Source organism: Carlito syrichta, unplaced genomic scaffold (assembly GCF_000164805.1).
Source record: "Carlito syrichta isolate Samal-C Ts95f unplaced genomic scaffold, Tarsius_syrichta-2.0.1 Scaffold309192, whole genome shotgun sequence".
In the NCBI taxonomy this organism is placed as follows: domain Eukaryota; kingdom Metazoa; phylum Chordata; class Mammalia; order Primates; family Tarsiidae; genus Carlito; species Carlito syrichta.
This window is the reverse complement of record NW_007253288.1, coordinates 71,906-91,820: the sequence shown is the minus strand read 5'-3', so window position 1 is coordinate 91,820 and position 19,915 is coordinate 71,906. Positions and strand designations below refer to the sequence as shown.

The 19,915-nt window shown below is 40.4% G+C and overlaps 1 pseudogene; it reads right to left on the bottom strand.

Moving 5' to 3' along the window:
• Positions 1-14,336: 14,336 nt before the first annotated feature.
• Positions 14,337-15,605, bottom strand: LOC103269311 (annotated as a pseudogene).
• Positions 15,606-19,915: the final 4,310 nt, after the last annotated feature.

Sequence of the window (19,915 nt, the reverse complement as noted above, 5' to 3'; positions counted from 1 at the left end):
TTAATTTGTACAATTCACTGTTCTGATAAATTTGGATTAATAAAAAGCAGCCTTGTGAAAAGATACAACTCTGCCACCTCACAAGGCCTTTCAAATGGTTTCTCAAATGAAATATTCCTGACATTTGACTCTGATAAGTTAAACCTCACTAAGCTGAGCAAATGGGCCACTACCAACTGGAACTCCACTTTAATCTTATTTTCTTGATCCAGAAGAGCACTCTTCAGTGACTAGGTAGTTGGAGTATGGAATTATATTTGAAAGAGGGAACCAGCATACCATTATTGCTAGGAACTGTGATAGTAGTGATACTTCATTGCATAGTCGTGAAGAAAAACCAACCAATACTTACAAAGAACTGGAAACTTGACTAATCTTCAATAAACATTGAGTTATCATCATCATCATATCATCATTTATCCATTCTTATCTTGAAATGCAACAAGCAATTAAGTAAAGCTAGATTCAAGGTCATCAGGGACACTACAATGAGGTGATAATATTTCTGTTTGTACTAAATACAGATGTTAAATTTTTATTTAAAATTAATTTGGGGTTATATGTCTCAAGTCCTTTAATCCATGAGAACCTGTGTTAGTGTCTAACAAAGCTTTAGCCATTTATGAAGTGGTCAGTGAATTTTGAGTAGTTGTAGGATGGTTTCCTGATATTTCTATTCATCTCTCTAAAAACAGACAGGAGGCTATCATGGGTCCTCAAAACAGACTAAGTCTTCAAGATGTGAATTCAGCATCCTTTTCATCCTCTTCTATGAAGGCCCTTGTAGTAAAGAGGCTGAAAGGCTAAAGCATATATTTTCCAGGCCCCCCAGCAGGTAGGGGCTCCATGTTATATACATTCCACCAGTGAGACTGTCTCATAGGAGATACGAAAAATAGAGGTGAGACAGAGAACACCTCCCTGCGCCTCAGTGGCTGGTTAGGTTGGACTCATGTTGGTGGGTGTGACCAATGGGATCCACATTCGTGTCTGGTCACCAGCTTCATTGGTTTGAAGCAATTGTGGTGGCATCAATGGTGGCAATAGGTACAGCTGCTTCTTGATCTCTGGATCTTTGCTGTATCAGCTTGAACCAATCCTTCTAGGTCTTTAGAAGATTTTACAAGTTCTTAATTCCCTTTACTAAATCCTTTTTTTGATTAAAATATCAATAGTGGCTTCTGTTTCCTAAATGGCACACTGAGTCACATCACAATTCTAAATTTAACTCAGGTTTGTCACTCATCAGAATTTTATCTGGTAACATTTTTGTTAAATGAAATTTCTAACATAGTTATAGTGCTACTCAGTTCTAATTTTAGGCAGTCTCACCAAAGCAAGTGCTTACTTGATGTTTGTTAAATGAACAATTGTTATCAGGTCATTTTGGGGTTACCTGATTCATAAAATAATAACTTATTTCTCCTAACATAAATCCAACTTTCATATCAATCTATTGCAATATTCATCAAATTACTCAGACACTTAGAATTCATTTGAAATCTTTTCAAACTTTATATAATCAAGCATCTAATAGCTATAGCTTAAGTGGGCAATTTAAATGCTGGTACTATATTACTGTAGGTGCAGCCAAAATTTTATTCATTGCTTACCTAGTTGTGGAATCTAGACTCTAGTTATGTTATTTTCCAAGGATATTTAGTTAAATCAAATGAACTTCATGAAACCCATTTTTCATCAACATCTAAAAATACCAAATTATAAATTCAGGAAGACTTTTATGTACATCTATAATCAAGGCATTAAATTGTTCACTGATTGGTTCTTTTTTATTAGCTCTGCTCTTGACATAAAATTTTAGATTGTGTTGAAAATAATTTCTTTTTAAATATATTCAGACTTTCATTATTAGTAACCTTATAATTTGAGTTAAACCATATTTTGAAGGTCCAGATTGCAGAAAAATAAACTTTAGAAAACCTGGCACCAAATGAAACATTTATCAAATCTGTGACTGTATTATAATTTTCTCAGTTTTAAAATATGGTGAATATACAAAGGGAAAAAATTGATGAATTGAATGCTAATGGATGGCCCCTATTAGTATGAGTCACAATATCATTTGCTCACATCTATTTTTCATCCTAATCTGTGAGGCTGATCAGAAATACACTCCTGACACTAATACTTCAAGCAGAATCTTGTCTAGTAGAGTGTGGTGGTCCAAACAAGAAACTCGATATAGTCTTCTAACCTTTTGTATTTACCTCAGCACTAGTTTTTCTTAAAGCCAGGGGCCCAGGGACCATTACAGGTTTGATGAAGAAATGTTAGACAGCTTGAATTAAGCTCTTCTTTAAATGATACTAGTTACCTGGCAGTCACTGAGTGCCATGGTCTGATGTCCCCAGGAGAAAAGTATGATGGCTCATTTTGCAGAGGGTCAGCTGACTGTGCTGATCTAAGATGGCCTGGGCTGGGACTTCACAGTCTGGCTCTGCTTCATGTGTCTTCCAGCGGTGTAGCCCAGGCACAGTCTATGACAACTGCAGAGAGCAAGAGAGATAGTTTTGTAGCTGGAGTGCAAGAAAGGAGATGCCAACATGCAGTGGATCGAATTTATGAGTCCTTTATTGAAGCCAGCGACCAAGAGCATACTAGTATCCAAAGAACTCTCGGCCCCAAACAGAGTGAATAGGGAGTATATAAAGGCATAAATTATATAAGCTGTACAGTTGATTTATATTTCTTGGCAAAACATTTGATTGTGAAGGGGTACAGGATTTGCATAACTAGAGAGTTTCCAAGCACCGAGGGGAACAAGAATATGGGTGTGCAGTGTGATTACAGGTTACATAAGGGGGTTATTTCTAGGTTAACATGGAAAATCTGTTACAAAATGGAGTTACTTATGTCAAGTATGTTATTATAGGCTATTATAGATTTTTCAGATAGATATTTCATTCCCCTCTTTTATTTGTTCATGAGTCAATGCATTGACTCATTAGTCATAAGTCTATTATTGTACTGAGGTCTCATACACATGAGTTTTACAGAACTGATCCATTGTTTGATGAAACAAATAAACCAATTTATTAAGCATGGCCCTATGGGCAAACCAAGGAGGAGAAGTATAAGGGGTCCAACTAGACCAGTAACAAGAGTTGTTAGCCATGGGTTCCAATCGAACAATGATTGGAACTAGGACTTATTATTTTCCCTTTTTTTTTTTTTTTTGTAATTTGTTCAAATTTTCTTTGACTCTCTGGAGGGTGTCTTCAATAACTCCTGATTTGTTGGCATAGAAGCAATAAGTTTCTCCAAGAGCTAGATAGAATTCTCCTTGGGATAGGAAAAGTAAGTAAAATTGTAGTAAAATCCTCTACGATTTTGGAGGACAACTTCAGCCAGGGATTTTACCTGGTCATGGAGTTGGTCTATGGCAAACTGTAGGTTTCCTAGGTCAGCATCAATTTCTCATGCAAGGTTAGATAGACCTAGTTCTCCAAGGATCAAAGCAGTGGTACCAATTGCAGCCATTCCTGCTATACTTAGCCCAACTAAGACAGGTACTACCAAGGGAACAGCACATTTTGAATGAGCAATTGGAAGACCAGAGGAATTGGGTAGTAGAGTTCCCTCAGGACTTCTATAAGTATAAACCTGAGGCAGCACTTTGAACAGTAATATATAAGGTAGGCTGATTAATTAACCTTTTGATAATAGCACATCTTGTAAGGCCTGTAAAACTAATTAATCAGGTGTTGACAGGGGCCACATAGGCCATGGATTCATCCATGGTTAAAGTGAGAGATAGGTTACAAATATCAGAGAATGGAGAAGTTGTTAGATTGAAACCTGGAGTTATAAGGCAGAAGGCTTTACCAGTTACATTTCCTAGAGGAATGTGAACTATTTCCAGAGAGCAATTAGTTTTCCAGATGATAGGAGTTTCAACTCCTAGACTCACATAATAAGGAGGTTTTGTCTTTAAGCAAAGGCAGCAATCTGAGGCCAACTGGGACATAGTAGCATTGAGCAGATGGCGCATATTATTTAACATAGGTAAAAGACTAGGAGATTGATGGGCCAGGTTCGGGCTGAGGTGAGCTTGGGAGCTGTTGAGGTAAACCTGGGGTAGTGATTTGTTGGCAGAAGACAGAAGCTGAGGTGGTGGCTGGTGATATCCAAACAAGGGATTCTTCAGCTCTGTCAACAGCCCTATTGGTTTGGCAATGGCTTTGTGGGCAAATGTGTGCCATTGGATAGTGAATAAGGCACCACAGTCATAACCATTTATATACCCCTGGTATTTCCTGCACTTCAGGAAAAATGAAGAGGATTAGTTACCTTCATGTATACAGGCCGTTCTGGGTTGGCATTCGACCAAAGGGTGATTTCAGATGTGTCATTAGGCCCCCCACTGTAAGTTGCAATAATGATGCATATCCAGTCTGGGCAAAAGAAGTCACTTTCTTGATCACGTACTTGATCAGTGGGGTTACTAGGGTAGAGGTAAAAGTCTATGTCCTTTACATAATTGGGAGTTGCCCACTGTGTACATGAATCAGTGTAGTAAGGGTTTTGTCTACTGTACAGGCTTCCAGATAGACATTCTTTTTCTATTTGTAACAGGTCGGGGAGGTTTACGTTAAACTGGACTGGAAGTGAACTGTGGGTCCAGTTTCAGATAACTAGAACCTTTCCTATTGTGAAAGAGGTTAGGAAGAAAGAGTGCAGGGTGTCTTTAGACTCTCCAAGTAAAATAAACCAAGTTAAACTTATTGTGAGCATAGTAGTGCAGTAACACATCCTATGCATAGGAGATAACATAGCATTAACAGGGACTTTTTTGCCACATGTCCAGTCAGTGGCTGCCAATGCTATGCCCAAAGCTAGGGTAATTGGGATGAATAAGGTGTGGGTTAAGGGATGATAACAATACATTCAGGGAATTATTAACCAGTAAAACAGTCTACTCCGGGCAGCCGGAACCTCATGTTTCAGCTGTGCGTCAATCTATCAGCCTGTGGTGCAGTTGAAACATATCGGCGGGCTTGGAAGGTGATTTTGAGAGGATTTTTAGGGTCACTTTTTAGGGTCTAAATGTCCAAGCAGGGTAGAGCAACATCATCTTGTTTGGCTTCCTTGATTCGTGAGTGATGAACCCAAGTCGGTACTCTGCCAACCTTGAGTGCCGTTGGGGTGATGAGGATGACTTCGTAGGGTCCCTTCCAGGCGGGGGTTAGTCCTTCTTTCTGGAACTTTTTGATGTAGACCAAGTTCCCTGGCTGGAATGGATGACACAGTGTGGAGGATGGAGTTGGCAAAGTGGCACGGACATTGGTGTGGACACTATCCTGAATCTGTTGTAGAAACTGGAGATAATTTAACAAAGATTGATTAGTAATTTCTTCAAGAATGGGAGGGGGTCTTCCAAACACGATTTTATATGGAGTAAATCTCAGCCTTGTATGGGGTGCATCTAGCCTGGAGAAGGGCCAGAGGTAAAAGGCTTATCCATTTTTCACTAGTTTTTATTATTAATTTGGTTAAAGTACTTTTTAAAGTTCAGTTCATGTGTTTTACCTGTCCAGAGCTTTGTGGTCAGTAAGCACAATGTAATTTCCAATTAATGTTTAGTGCTTTACTAACCAGCTGGACTATGGATGAAGTAAAAGCAGGACCATTATCAGAGCCAATAAAGAGGGGGAGCCCAAACCTAGGAATTATTTTATTTAACAAAAACCTTGCAACCATAAGTGCAGTTTCATTTTTTGTGGCAAAGGTTTCTACCCATCCAGAAAAAGTATCTACAAACACTAGTAGATAGTTATACCCCACCTGAGGGGGTTTTAATTCAGTAAAGTCTATTTCCCATTCTTCCCATTTAATTCATGTGCCCTGATTCCTTTTGGAGGCTTCAGCCCTCCTTTCGGGTTAATGTAGGCGCAAGTAGGGCACGTTTCAGTCGCTGAAGCAGTCTAACCTTTTAAACTATTAATATGATAAAAGCAATTTAACAGCTTAGCCATTCTGATACCTCCCAAATGGGTGGTGGAATGAAGCAATTTTACTAATGTATGTGTGAGGGCCACAGGTAAAATAATTCTAGAGTCCTTAACCCACCAACCATCAGACCTTTTGTAAACTCCTGCCAGGTCCACTTTTTTTTTTCTTCATTTTGGGTATAGTCTGGCTGCTAAAGGAGAGAAAGAACTGGAAAAGTTTTAGTTAGTAGGATAGTCAGGGGCTCAACTGGAAGTTCTGTTGCCTTTCTAGCTGCTTGATCTGTCAGGCAATTTCCAGTCGCTTCTGGAGTGTCCAATTTTTGGTGTCCCCTGCAATGAATGACAGCTACCTCTTTGGGGAGTCATATAGCCTCTAAAAGGGCTAAGATTTCTTCCTTGCTTTTTACAGTCTTACCCACTGCAGTAAGAAGTCCTTGTTCCTTGTAGATCATGGCATGGACATGGAGAGTAGCAAAAGCATACCACCTGTCAGTGAAGATGTTTACTCATTTTCCTGTTCCCCAGCATAGGACCTGGGTTAAAGCAATTAACTTTTGAGCCAATGTACTGTTAGGCAAAGACTGGGACCAGATTACGTCACAAACCATGGTTACTGATGCACCAGCCTTGCGGACTCCCCCTATTACCAGACTGCTGCCATCTGTGAACAAGTCAGTATCAGCCTGGGTTAAGGGAGTGTCCCGAAGATCAGAGCGGCTGGCCTGAGAGATGTCCAATATGTCTTCACAACTATGAACTGGCGTCTCCAGATTATCATCGGGCAGCAGAGTAGCCAGATTGAGACTTTGGGTAGGAAAGAAAGTTAGTCTAGGCTGGTCAAGTAGGAGGCTTTGATACTGAGTGATTCATGCATTTGACATCCGGCAGCCAGAGGCTCTCTGGAGCAGAGTTTCAACAGCATGGGGAACAGTTAAAGCCAGGTTTTGGTCAAAAGTTAATTTATCTGCTTCCTTAACTAGTATGCCCATGGCTGCAATGGCCAGAAGGCAAGAGGACCAGCCAGAGGCCACTAGGTCCAGTCTTTTTGACAAGTAAGCCACCGGTGGCCTCCATGGTCCTAGGGTCTAAGTGAGAACCCCTTTTGCAATTCTCTGCTGTTCATGAATGAACAAGTGAAAAGGCTTGGTGACATCTGGAAGGGCTAAAGTCGTGGCTTGGGTAGGAGCTGTTTTTAACTGCTGGAACACTTGCTTCTCAGTAGCAGTTCATTCTAGGGGCTGGTCCCCTGTGGTAGCTGTGTATAGAGGCTTGGCAATTTCAGCAAACCCTGGAATCCATAACCAGCAATACCCCACCACCCCTAGAAATTCACATACCTTTTTTTTCAAAGTTGGTGAGGGGATTCGGAGGATGGCTTCCTTCTGGGCTGACGTTAGGGCTCATTTACCCTTTTTCAGCCAGTATCCCTGATAGGAGACTTCAGTTGACCAGAGCTGTGCTTTCTTAGCTGATACACAGTAGCCCAAGCCCTGAAAAACTGCAACAAAGCCTTAGTGCCTTTTAAACAGGTGTCCCAGTCTGCAGCCATGAGCAAGAGATCATCTGTGTACTGGAGCAAAGTACATTCAGGATGTAAGGCATGGAACTCTGACAAATCTTGTTGTAAAGCTTACCCAAAGAGTGTTGGGGAGTTCTTGAACCCCTTGGCAGTCAGGTCCAGGTTAACTGATTGGTGTCTTCTGAATCAGAATCACAACTGGAGGGTGATGCTTCGCCAATCCCAGCGGGTTGATCTCCGCCCAAACTGAAGGAAATTCCTGCTGCAACTGTAGAAGCAAGCTTGACAAGCCATTCTCAGTGGAAGAATTAGAAAAAGTTAACAGATATTCCTCAGAAAGTGGAACAGTTAACAGCATCTGATAGGCAGTGTCGGTAGGAATATACATTTTAGTTTCATCTGATGAAAACACAATAGTTGCTCTTAGTTTCTGGAGGAAACCTTGACCCATGAGAGGGTATGGGTAGTCAGGGGTTATCTGAAACAAGTGGGTAACCCATATTTGACCTAAATCAACCATCTGGCTGGAGGTGAACTTGCAGCTTGCTATTGTGCCCGTTGCCCCTTGAACAGAAATTCGCTTTTTGAACATAGGTCCTAATGATGACTTCAGGACCAACAGTTCCGTCCCAGTGTCCACTAAGAGTTGGATTGGGTGACCCCCGATAGCAGTGGTTACCATGAGCTCTTGGGAACCTAAGGAAAAAGAGCCCTGGCCTCCTCAGTCTGAATCATTTTCAGTTTTACCAGTAGAGGGCAGGACCAGAACTGACTTACGGTCCTCTATCTTTGGGCAACAAGGGCAATCTTTTACCCAATGTCCCAGTTCCTTACAATAAGTACATTGATTTTTAGCTAGCTGAATGCATCCAGTTTTCTTCTATCTCTTTTTAGTTTCTTCTTGTGGTCTCCGGGCCAGTTTTGAACCAGTTTGGGAGGCCTGGATGGCAGCAACTAGTACTTTTATCTGCTGTTTTGTTACTCTGTCTAATTTTTGATCTTTCTGTTTCTGTTTCTCATCATTATGGTTGTTAAAAATTTTGGGGGCTACTTTTTGAGTAGCTGAGAAATGTTCATTCCAGCAAAACCCTCAAGTTTCTGTAACTGCTTCCAGATGTCAGGAGCCGCCTGAGCCACAAAAGCCAAATTGATAGCCCAGGCATTCTCGGGTGCCAAGGGGTCAAATAGGGTATAAGTATGGAATGAGTCTTGAAGACATTCAAGAATGCCCCCAGTGACTCCTCGGGACCCCAAATGATCTCGGTAGTTTTAGAAAGATTGATAGGTTTCTGGGCCGCTCCCCTCAAACCAGCTAATAGAGCCCAGTGATCGGTTTCTAATGCCCTGGTCCTGCCAAAGTGTTAGGGTCCCAATCTGAGCGAGAAGAGGGAAACACCTTATCTAACATTTCCTGACTTTCTTTCTGTGCACCCACAGTTGGGGCCAGAATAGACTTTTTAGCCTCAGTTCTAATGTGTTCTCGCTTCTCAGAGGTAGATAGGGTTAAAAAGAGCTGCTGGCAATTATCCCAGGTAAAGGAGCTGCTGGCAATCATCTAGGTGGGGCAATGAGTGTGCAAGACTGATTTTATTAGAGAAGTTAAAACCTGTAGCTTCTCTGAGAACAGCAAATTTTTGTATAAATCAGAGGTGGAAAAAAGAGTGCATACCAAGAAGAGTCACTCAGTCTGATCTGCCCCTTGTGGAGGAGGAACTTCTCAGAGGGGAAGGAGAGGGGTTGGATAGGTCTGAGATCAGAGATGCGTTGCCAGAGGTGGAAAAAATGGAGGGGAGGTGGAAGAAGAGGACCTGAGTCAGAATAAAAATGAAAGATGACTGGGTCCAGAGAATTGGCCATGCTTGAGAAATTTCTCAAGGGCATGAATAGGAAACTGTGGGACCTTAATTAAATACTATTTGGATTTAATAAAACACCGAGCAAGAGCACAGACAAAAAGTATTAAGTAAGTAATGACAAAAAAGGTATTGTCCCAGAAACAGTGCTGGAAAACTGAAAGCAGTCCTGTATGATTAACTAAAGCTTTTAATTTTTTTTTTTTTTTTTTTTTGTTGGAGTCTCACTCTGTCACCCAGACTGGAGTGCAATGGCCGCTCCCGGCCACCGCAGCCTCGACCTGCTGGGCTCCGGCAATCCTGCCGCCTCAGCCTTCCAAGTAGCTGGAACTACAGGCGTGTGCTACCACACCCGGCTAATTTTTTGATTTATTGTAGAGATGAGGTCTTGCCAAGTTGCCCAGGTGGGACTTATGTTGAAATATTCCCTTGTAAATTATTTATAGTTGTACTTTAAAGTCTGAAGAAAGTTGTAGCTTAAATTGAGAATTTAAAACAGGTAAACATTGGCAAGACAAAACAACTTTTTGTTTTTATAATAGGTTTTATCTAGAGAGTAAAAATCTAGGTTATTTTGTCATTTATCCTTGTGTCTAAAAGGAGATTTTAAAATCTGTTAGCAATTTGGCAGTGAAAAGCACTATAGCTGATTACAAACCTCTGTAAGTGAAATTAATTTACCTGACCTGCAGGAAGGTCAGAAGGGGGTAAGGTAGGTGTGGTTCCTGAAACTTGTTTCTTTCTTTCCCTCTCTGTTATTTAAAGGAGAAAATTTTTTTATCATACAGTCCAGGGGACTGGAGGATCAAGAAGCCTGTTACCCCTTATTGTTAAAACTAGTAAATCACAGGAGGCACCTGATGAGGATCAGACCTCCAACCACAAAGAAACAAGTAAAAAACCAGAAGAAGTTTCTGACCTAATGATCAGTCCAAAAGTGCAGCAGAAGCAAGTCCTATAGTAAAGAGCACAGCAAGAACGTAAAGGAAGGAAAGGAGTCAACATCATAAGCAATCAGAAGGCAAAGCAGGTACCCAAACAGAAACCAGATACTAAACTGAGACCCTGTTCTACCAACATCTTGGGTCAACGATCAGAGTCTTAGAAGCGGCCTCGTCAGGCTCCATCCTCCTCAACAGAGTTGTGGCCACATACAGAATAAACAGATTTAACAGATTCTTACTCCCTAGGAGAATGCAGACAGACTCAGCAGTTTCTGAGGCAGGAGGATATCAGCGGTCATTCCTTCTCCCTCTGAGCCAGATGAGAGGTTATGGGGCCCTGGAATGACTCAGGGGGCATCTCCCCTATAACTCCTCCACTGAGCCGGGCAGAGCTGGAGTGAGGCCATCTCCTGAGGTTGACAAAATTCTTGCTGGGGCCTTCAAATGTTATAGCCGGAGTGCGAGAAAGGAGACACCAATGCACAGTGGGTCAAATTTATGAGTCCTTTATTGAAACCAGCAACCAAGAGCAGACTAGTGTCCAAAGAGCTCTTGGCCCCAAAAAGAGTGAGTAGAGAGTACATAAAGGCATAAATTACATAAGTTGTACAGTTTGGTTTACATTTCTTGGCAAAACATTCAATTATGAAGAGGTTCAGGATTTGCATAACTAGGGAGTTTCCAAGCACCAAGTGGAACAAGAATGTGGGTGTGCAGTGTGATAATGGAAAGGTTACATAAGGGGGTTATTTCTAGGTTAACATGGAAAATCTGTTACAAAATGAAGTTATGTATGTCAAGTATGCTATTATAGTCTATTATAGATTTTGCAGATAGATATTTCAATAGCAATTGCACGAGTATTTTTCCAACCTCTATTGTCACATTTACTACATGTCACTGCCCAAAGTAAGTCACATGCCTGACCCATAATCAATGTGGAAGAGAATTTTAAAAGTAAAACAAAGGGTATGGATACTGGTGGGGTGAAAAATGCAGGTGTCAGTGCACTCAATGTATCACAGACACTTCTAGATGTCAGTTTATTCCATTAAAATGCATACAAAGCCACTAAAAAAAGCTATATAATAAAAAATAGCAAACCCAAAATTAAAAAGATAATGGCACATCAGGAGATATATTTGCATCTCTAATATATCAGAATTACATTCAAGTGTGTAAGAGAAAACATCAAGGGTCCAGCAGCAAATTCGCAAAGGACGGGAATAAAGTTCATTTAAGAAGAAATGCAAGCGGTGAACAAGTACATGAAACAAATGTTTATCCTCATTTGTGATATAATTAATGTTAACCTAAAATTTGCCCTTAATAAATTATCAGAAAAATTAAAATTTCAATATAAAATTAATAAGATACAGCTCCATCAATAGAGCAAAGCACAGAAAATATTTACTGAAACAGGATTTTCTACTTCATGTGTTCAGATACCTCAGCCTCTTACTTCATTTAAGAATTCTCTTAAAACTTACCTTCTCAGAAAGAACTTCCCTGACATCCCAACCTAAAACAGCATACCTTTTCCTCTCATTTTCATTTTTCTCCCTAGTACATGTAACATTTGGATCTATTAGATGATCTATTTGGATCTATTAGATGATCTATTTTGGATCTATTAGATGATCTATTTTGGATCTATTAGATGATCTATTAAATGATCTATTTGGATCATTTTTCTCCCTAGTACATGTAACATTTGGATCTTATCTATTTATTGTCTGTCTTCTTCACTACAATAAAAACTCCTCAAAGACAAGAACTTTACTTTTTTCACAACTTTGTCTCCAGAAATAAAGCAATAGCTAGCCCAGACACATACTTGGTAAAACAACAAATAAATGAGTAAATGAATTAGTAGCTACATAAAAATAGTGAACAAAAATAAACATTCCCTGTGTCAAAGCCATCATAAGGAAAAATTCAAAAGAAATAGAAACCTACATGCAAAAAGACGTCCATTAGTGCATTAACTATAATAGTAGAAAAGAGAAATCCATCTAAACATCTACAAAAGAAGCTAAGACATTCATTTTTTCAACAAATATTGTTGAGTGCTCACTATATACTACGCACTTCTATTTTCCTTTCTATGTTGAATTTATTATAGTGAGAAAAATATACATTAAAGAAATTAGCATTTACTATAATGCCAGACAATGATAAATACTAAGAAAGGATAAAAATCAGAAATAGAGTGAGGGAATGGGGGAGCTCAACACCACCTTATTTTTTTGATGTCTATGTAGAAAAGTGCTCATAATACATGTGAAATGGAATACAACATTATATAGTAAACATTTTAATAACTAAGTAGAAAGATAGCTATGGGAGCATGAATTGGAAAAACAAAAAATAATCAGCTTTGGTAGGAAATTGGAAATTTTAAGTTTTGAAACTCTTTATTATTGCATCACTCCATTAAAAAAATAAAAAGTAATGTGGAAAGAAGAAAACAAATTGAACAAGGAGATATAAGGTTTAGAACTTTTGGGGCACACTGCTCACACTGTCTTCTGGAAGAGCCTCCTAATTTCATGCATAATAACCTGGAGTTAGCCTAAAAGTTTGGAGTACTGGACATCCCTGCCTATATAATCAGGGCTATCTTCTGCATCCAATTCTCTGGGCCACCTAAATGTTTTGGTGGTAACAAAAACATTCTTTCCTATTCAAAATAAAATATTTTACAGAAACGCATCTGCCATTCATCTACAGTTAAGTTCACTTATTATAAAGCCTGTATATTATATTTTTAAACTAAATTTTCTCTATCATTCATTTTGGGGAGTTTCAGTTGTTTTTTAAGGAACATATGCAATTTTTTTTTTTTTTTTTAGTTGAGTCTCACTCCCTTGCCCAGGCTGGAGTGCAGTGGCACACTCAAGCCACTCCAGTGCGGACCTGCTGGGCTCCAGTGATCCTTTCACCTTGACCTTCCAAGTAGCCGGAACTACAGGTGCACTACCATGCCCAGCTAATTTTTTATTTGCTTTATTGTAGAGATGAGGTCTTGCCAAGTTGCCCAGGCTGTTCTTGAACCCACCAGGTCAGGCAATTCTCTCACCTTGGCCTCCCAAAGATGGGATTACAGGCTAAGCCACTGAGCCCAGTCACACAAAGGATTTTAGTTTGCATATGTGACTGGGCTTGGTGGCTCACCCTGTAATCCCAGCACTTTGGGAGGCCAACGCACTGAGGTGGCGGTGAGTATGCCACTGCACTCCAATCTGGGTGACAGAATGAGACTCCAACTCAAAAAAAAAAAATCCTTTGTGTGAAAGTGGAATGACCACCCAGCTTTGAAACAATGAATAACTATCACTTGTAGGTTGTCATCTTCTTTTGCACAGGCTCTTTGCAAACTACTTTATATACATAATATCTTATCTTCACAACAATCTCAGAAGGCTGACTTTATAGATGTATAAACAGATTCCAAGATGTTGAGTGTTTGTTACTGGTATTCCTTCCAGTTCTGGTGGCCAATGGGTAACTTGGAAGAAGACAAAGCTCAGCCTAGTCTCTATGAATTTTAAGATATTTTTACACTCTGAGAAATTGGTCATTTTAGTTTGGAGCCACAGACTTTATCCATCTGTAGCATAAATTTGTCATATTTTGCTACCCAATGTCGAAATCCCCCTTGCCTTTTCCTATTGGCACTATCATCATCATTTTGAGAACATTCATCATTGACAAATAGTTTTGGCGAGACAGTAATTCCAGCTGACTGATGTTCACTTCATAAACTGAGGGTGGCGATTCTTCTTCCTTCCACTTTTGGCACAGCCGTGCTCCTAGACTCAATCAGACACTTATTGCTGCGATGCCGATTCAACAGTTGAGAACAGATTAATCACAGACCAGGAACAGAATGGAGGTCAGGCTGTTCCTGGGGCATGACCTAGGCTGCAATTTTGCCTGCCAATCCCCCAGAGGATCCTGGTTTTTTGTTTGTTTTGATATCCAATGACCCTTGAACTATTTATTGACTTCCTGCTTCCCCAAAGGGCAACCTGTTCCTGCCGTCTCAACGCCTCATAACTTTGGTGTCATGGATCTCAGACACCAATTTGCCGTCCACTATCTTGCGGGTGGTCTGGATGGAGCTGCTGCTGTCCAGGCCGTCACTGAGACTGAAGTCTTCTCCGTCTTCTAGTAGGCGGCGGTAGGTGGCTATCTCAGCCTCCAGCTTGACCTTGATGTTCAGCAGGGACTCGTACTCCTGGGCCTGGCGCTGGCCCTCTGTCCGGGTCTGTGCCAGCTCAGACGCCAGGTGCAGCAGGGGGGCCACTGAGCTGCTCCATCTGTATGGCGTAGCGGGCCTCCCCCTCTTTCAGGCTGTTCTCCAAGCTGGCCTTCAGGTTTCTCATGGAGTCCAGATAGATCTCCAATGACTGCACTGTTTCAGCTCCGTGAGCATCATCTCGGCAGCTCCGATCTCAGCAGACTGCGTGGTGACCACTGTGACCACTGTGGTGCTCTCTTTGATCTGCTGGGACCAGTACTTGTCCAGCTCCTCTCGGTTCTTCTGAGCCAGCTCATCATACTGGGCCCGGATGTCCGCCATGATCTTGCTGAGGTCCTGAGATTTGGGGGCATCTACCTCCATGGTCAACCCAGAGCTGGCAATCTGGGCTTGTAGGCCTTTTACTTCCTCCTTATGGTTCTTCTTCATGAAGAGCAGCTCTTCCTTGAGGGCCTCGATCTCTGTCTCCAGCTGCAGCCGGTGACATTGGTGTCATCAATGACCTTGTGGAGCCCATGGATGTCGCTCTTCAGGGACTGGCGCATGGCCAGCTCTGTCTCATACTTGCCTCAAAAGTCATCAGCAGTAAGACGGGCGTTGTCAATCTGCAGAACGATGCGGGCGTTGTCCATAGAAGTTGCAAAGATCTGAGCCCTCAGGTCCTCAATGGTCTTGAAGTAATGTCCCCAGTCTCTGACCTGGGGACCCTTTTTCTCCAGGTATTCCCAGATTTTGCTCTCCACCCTCCGGTTCTGGATCTGCAGACTCCTCACCCTCTCTAGGTAGGAGGCCAGGAGGTCGTTCAGCTCTTGCATGGTCTCCTTCTCGCTCTGGATGCCCCTGAGACTCCCGACCATTCCCGTGGCCATGCCCCCGGACCCCCAGCTGCCACGGAAACTGGTGGAGCGGGACACAGAGATCCGGAAGCCTGAGCTGCTGGCACCTGCATAGACACTGACCACACTGCTGGTGGGCCGGAGGCTGGGTGGCGGGATGGAGCCCAGGGACCGGTAGTTGGAGGAGTAGGTGGTGGAGCGAGTTGAAGCTCATGGTGGCAGTGGAGAAGAGCCAGACCGTAGAACTCACGTTCAGCGGATCCTGGTTTCTATCTATGCTTCTAGTTCAGTCCTCCAGTCTCCATCTATTATGTCACTTCCACATATCCTCACAATAAATTTTCTTTGACTAATACAACCAGAGTTGTTTCTGTGCTTGTAACCAACATCCTAGATTACAGAAATCAAAATATATATGTTAAGAGCTGAACTGTATTCCCTCAGAAGATATGTTGAAGCCCTAATCAACAGTATGTGTAAATATGACTTCATTTTTGGAAATAAAGACTTTGCAGATGTAATCAAGATAAGATGAGGTCATACTAGAGTAGGATAGATCCTTAATCCAATATGACTGGTGTTTTTATAAGAAAAGAAGAGAGAGGCACACAGGAAGGAGACTGCCATATTAAACCCAGACATATGGAGGAAGAATGCCGTTGAGGTGCTGCAGCTGCAAGCAAAGGATTGCCAACAAACCACCAGAAGACAGGAATAAAGGAAGACTAACTCCCTATGGGTTTCAGAGATAACATGGCTCTGGAAACATCCTGATTTCAGACTACTAGCCTCTAGAATTATGAGATACAAATTTCTGTCTTTCAAGTCACTCAGTTTATGGAACTTTGCTACCTCAACCTTGGAAATAATTAGTCGTGTTATTTGTTTAAGAAACTCATTATCTATCTGTAAGACAGAAATTTTTTCCTAGATAATTGGTCATATGATTTTCTTTCACCTGCCCAACCTAAAGTTTCGTTTACAGTAGACATATAAATAAGAACCCAATTAGTACATATAATCATGCTTATGAACAAAAAGGACAGTATGGGGTGGAATTATTCTAAGAAGTCATGTATTGTCTATCTAATCCTCATCTCCTCAACATTTTATTCATTTTGTTATTTATTAATACTTATAAACAAATGTTCCTTATATCACCATCTGGGGCCACTTTATGAATACTATGTAAATATTTACCAAAACAAATCTAGTTCTTGACAAATATAAGATTTTTTTTTTTGTTTTTGAGTTGGAGTCTCGCTCTGTTGCCCAGACTGGAGTGCAGTGGCATGCTCATGGCCACAGCAGCCTTGATCTGCTGAGCCCAGGTGATCCTTTCACCTCAGCCTTCCAAGTAGTTGGACCTACAGGCATGTGCCACCATGCCTGGCTAATTTTTGATTTATTGTGGAGATGAGATCTCTTGAAGTTGACCAGGCTGGTCACAAACTGGCAGGTTCAGGCAATCCTCTCACCTTGGTCCCCCAAAGTGCTAAAATTATAGGCATGAGCCACTGTGCCTGGACATTGCATAAGATTTTTTTAGGGGGTCAGAATTTTCACCATGACAACATTATCACAACTCTGAAAATGTATACAAATAAGAAAAGTAGGTTATGACATTTCTTCAGATCTATTTATATTCAATGTACTATAAACTATTGAGACAGGTAAAATAAAAAAGAATTAAAAGAGAAAGAACACAGAACTTTTAGTGACATCTGGAGAATATCCATGAAGTGCTTAACACTATGTGCAACTGTCTTGTCAGTTGACCAAACAGTGATCAGTGCAGTTAATGTGGCAGTGAATAGATTTTTAAACTGCCTTGAAGTTTTGTCATATTTTATTCAACTAAGTCAAATTTGACTGTAATATTGGGCAAACAAAATGTGTGTTACAGGTTTTATGCTGGCATATTTATTTTCTACTGGGCTTTTCAATATATATTAACTTTCCAGTCATTTCAAAATTCCTCGAATTTCTTTCCAGTAATGACATTTGATTTAGCAACTGGATAGAAACAGCTGAAAGCATTTTTTTTTTTTTTTGGTCTTAAATTAGAGTTGGCTATGACAAATGTTTCTGCAAGAATATAGAATGAATCCCACATATTTATCACTGCATCTGGGCCATGTTTGTATCTGTAGGACAGAGGAGAGGGTAGAAAGGATTCTTATGTTGGTAAATTGGAAATCTAAGAATTACACACGCCATCTGGGATTGCGTTGATGAGAATATTGGCCTGTTCTTCCAACTAAATTACAAAAATGAAGTGTCATCATGCAAAGACAATGATCTTGGTGATCTAGGCCTAAGTAAATCCAGTAGAATTAACACTTTCAGTTAAATATTGTTGTATTTATTTACTATGACATTCAGCAAGCTTCTAGAGTTTATAGAAAAATTTCCTGCATACATTTAGCCTGTGCAAACATGAAGAAGTTATATAAACCTAACATAATTAAAGCCATCTATATAGGGCATAAATTTCATGACATTTACAGTCAACTTGCAAGGAAAGAAGGCAACTAACAGAAATAACTTCTTCTAGCAAAAAACACTTACGTGGTTTGCACAGTTCCAAAATACTAGTTTTTAAATATGTACTATTCCACCAAAGTGCCAAAAGGAGAATAGCAAATTAAATAGAAAAAAAATATAGCCTCAATTTAAAGATTTGGTAAGAAAGTAAATGAAGACCTACTTTTATGCATACATTGCAAAGAATCAACTTAATTTCTCATGGATTATAATTTAATTAATTTCATTAGGGAATACAATTTCAAATAAATCCTGGACTTACCTAGATATATTGAATAATATGAATACAATTATAATACTTCTGGTGTCAAAGCTACTGAGTTCCAGAAATACTCAAACTTTTCCATTGCAGATTCTCCCATGTTAAGTAATAGAAATCACGTATATTTGGGGTAGGAGGGGAAACACATTTTTTAAAAAGATGAAATCATGTATGTTTAATGCCAAATGGGCAACTAAGAAGTATGCTAAGAAACTGCCAGAGATCACAATCAGAACAAAACTCTCAAATGCTGCCCCTTATAAAAAATACCATTATATCAGACTTCTTCCTAATAGTCAAGCATCTGAGTAAACCTTAGCACACAGACCCACACTCACAGCCCAGTATTGAGTGGATGCCCACCAGCAACTTGTCCGTGAATAGGAATGTCCGGTCCCAAATTTGCTCTGGACAGAATTGTTACAACTATGAACATCTGTCCTGGGCATCAGCCTGACACAGTTCTTTGACAAGTAGTTTCCTTCATACAGTGGAGAGAACAGACAGGTATGATTCCTGCCTAATAGACTTAGTGGTGGCCTAATTTAGGAATGATACAGATAAAAACTAGTTGTAGCAACAGCTAAATTTCTGATTGTGCATTCCAAAGCAGAATTATCGTGTGCCTTTTGGAATAGGGGCTTAAGGGTATTTTCTATTAGCAGTACTCTTTCCAATACCAATTGTAAAGTCACTAGTCATCCTGAGGTTCACATAATTTACTTTTAAGTCAAACAACTTCATCCTTAGAAAGTGTTTTTATCTCTGCAGAAGTAAGTGAACAAGTCATTTGGAGAAAGCCCTTAGCAAAGGGTCCACACAAATAAGTACTTCCAGATTTGATTCTGAGCTAAAGGATGGATAGCCTGACTTAAGTGGACATGAGACTAAATTCTAAACATTGAGGTGGAGAAATTGTTCAAAGCAGTCTTATTGAAGACAGTTTCTCAAATTCCTTTTCTCCAAACTACCCATAATGTACATCTCTCTCTCTCTTTTTAATCCAGAAAACTGTCATGTCAATGTTAAAAAACAGCCTTCTGATGTGTCTTCACAGTTCTTCCCTCACAGAGTAAAAATATTCTGTTCTGATGAGCCCTAAGAGGAAGAAGCATGCAAAGCCCAGGAGCTACTCTGGGGCAAGTTATTTCTGGCTTGCTATCCAAGTTTACTGATTCGCCATATTTTAGATGCAGGTGAAATGCACTAGGTGTTTGCAGGTTGAGCAAGCCCTCAGATATGCCAGCCTGATGGTGTGCTTGAATTTAGAGCTGAGTCTGTGAGGTCTTAGATGCTTCCTCATGGTGGCATTACATTAGAATTAGAATTCTGGTATCATTATCTTGGGGAAGAGAACTGAGTTTGTGGATATAATAACCATCAATCTTCCTTCCACTCAGAACAAACAGACCCTCTCTTGCCCTACCCTGTGTCCTCCTAAATAGGCTCAAGGTGGAGGGCACACTTCCTACCTCTCTTTTTCTTAGGGACAAAAAATCTGGTAAACAGTGTGTGACACACTTTGAAGAAGATATTTAAGAAATACACTAGCAAAAAATATATCAGAAATAGCACATATTTTGCAAAGGCTCAGCTGTGGAACAGAGATCAGTCACGACTCTCAGATAAATTTCTTTAAGTCACACATCTCATGGAAACAGACAGCTCAAGTGAGCACAGTGATTTGGGTCTAGATGCCAATTACAAAGCAATAG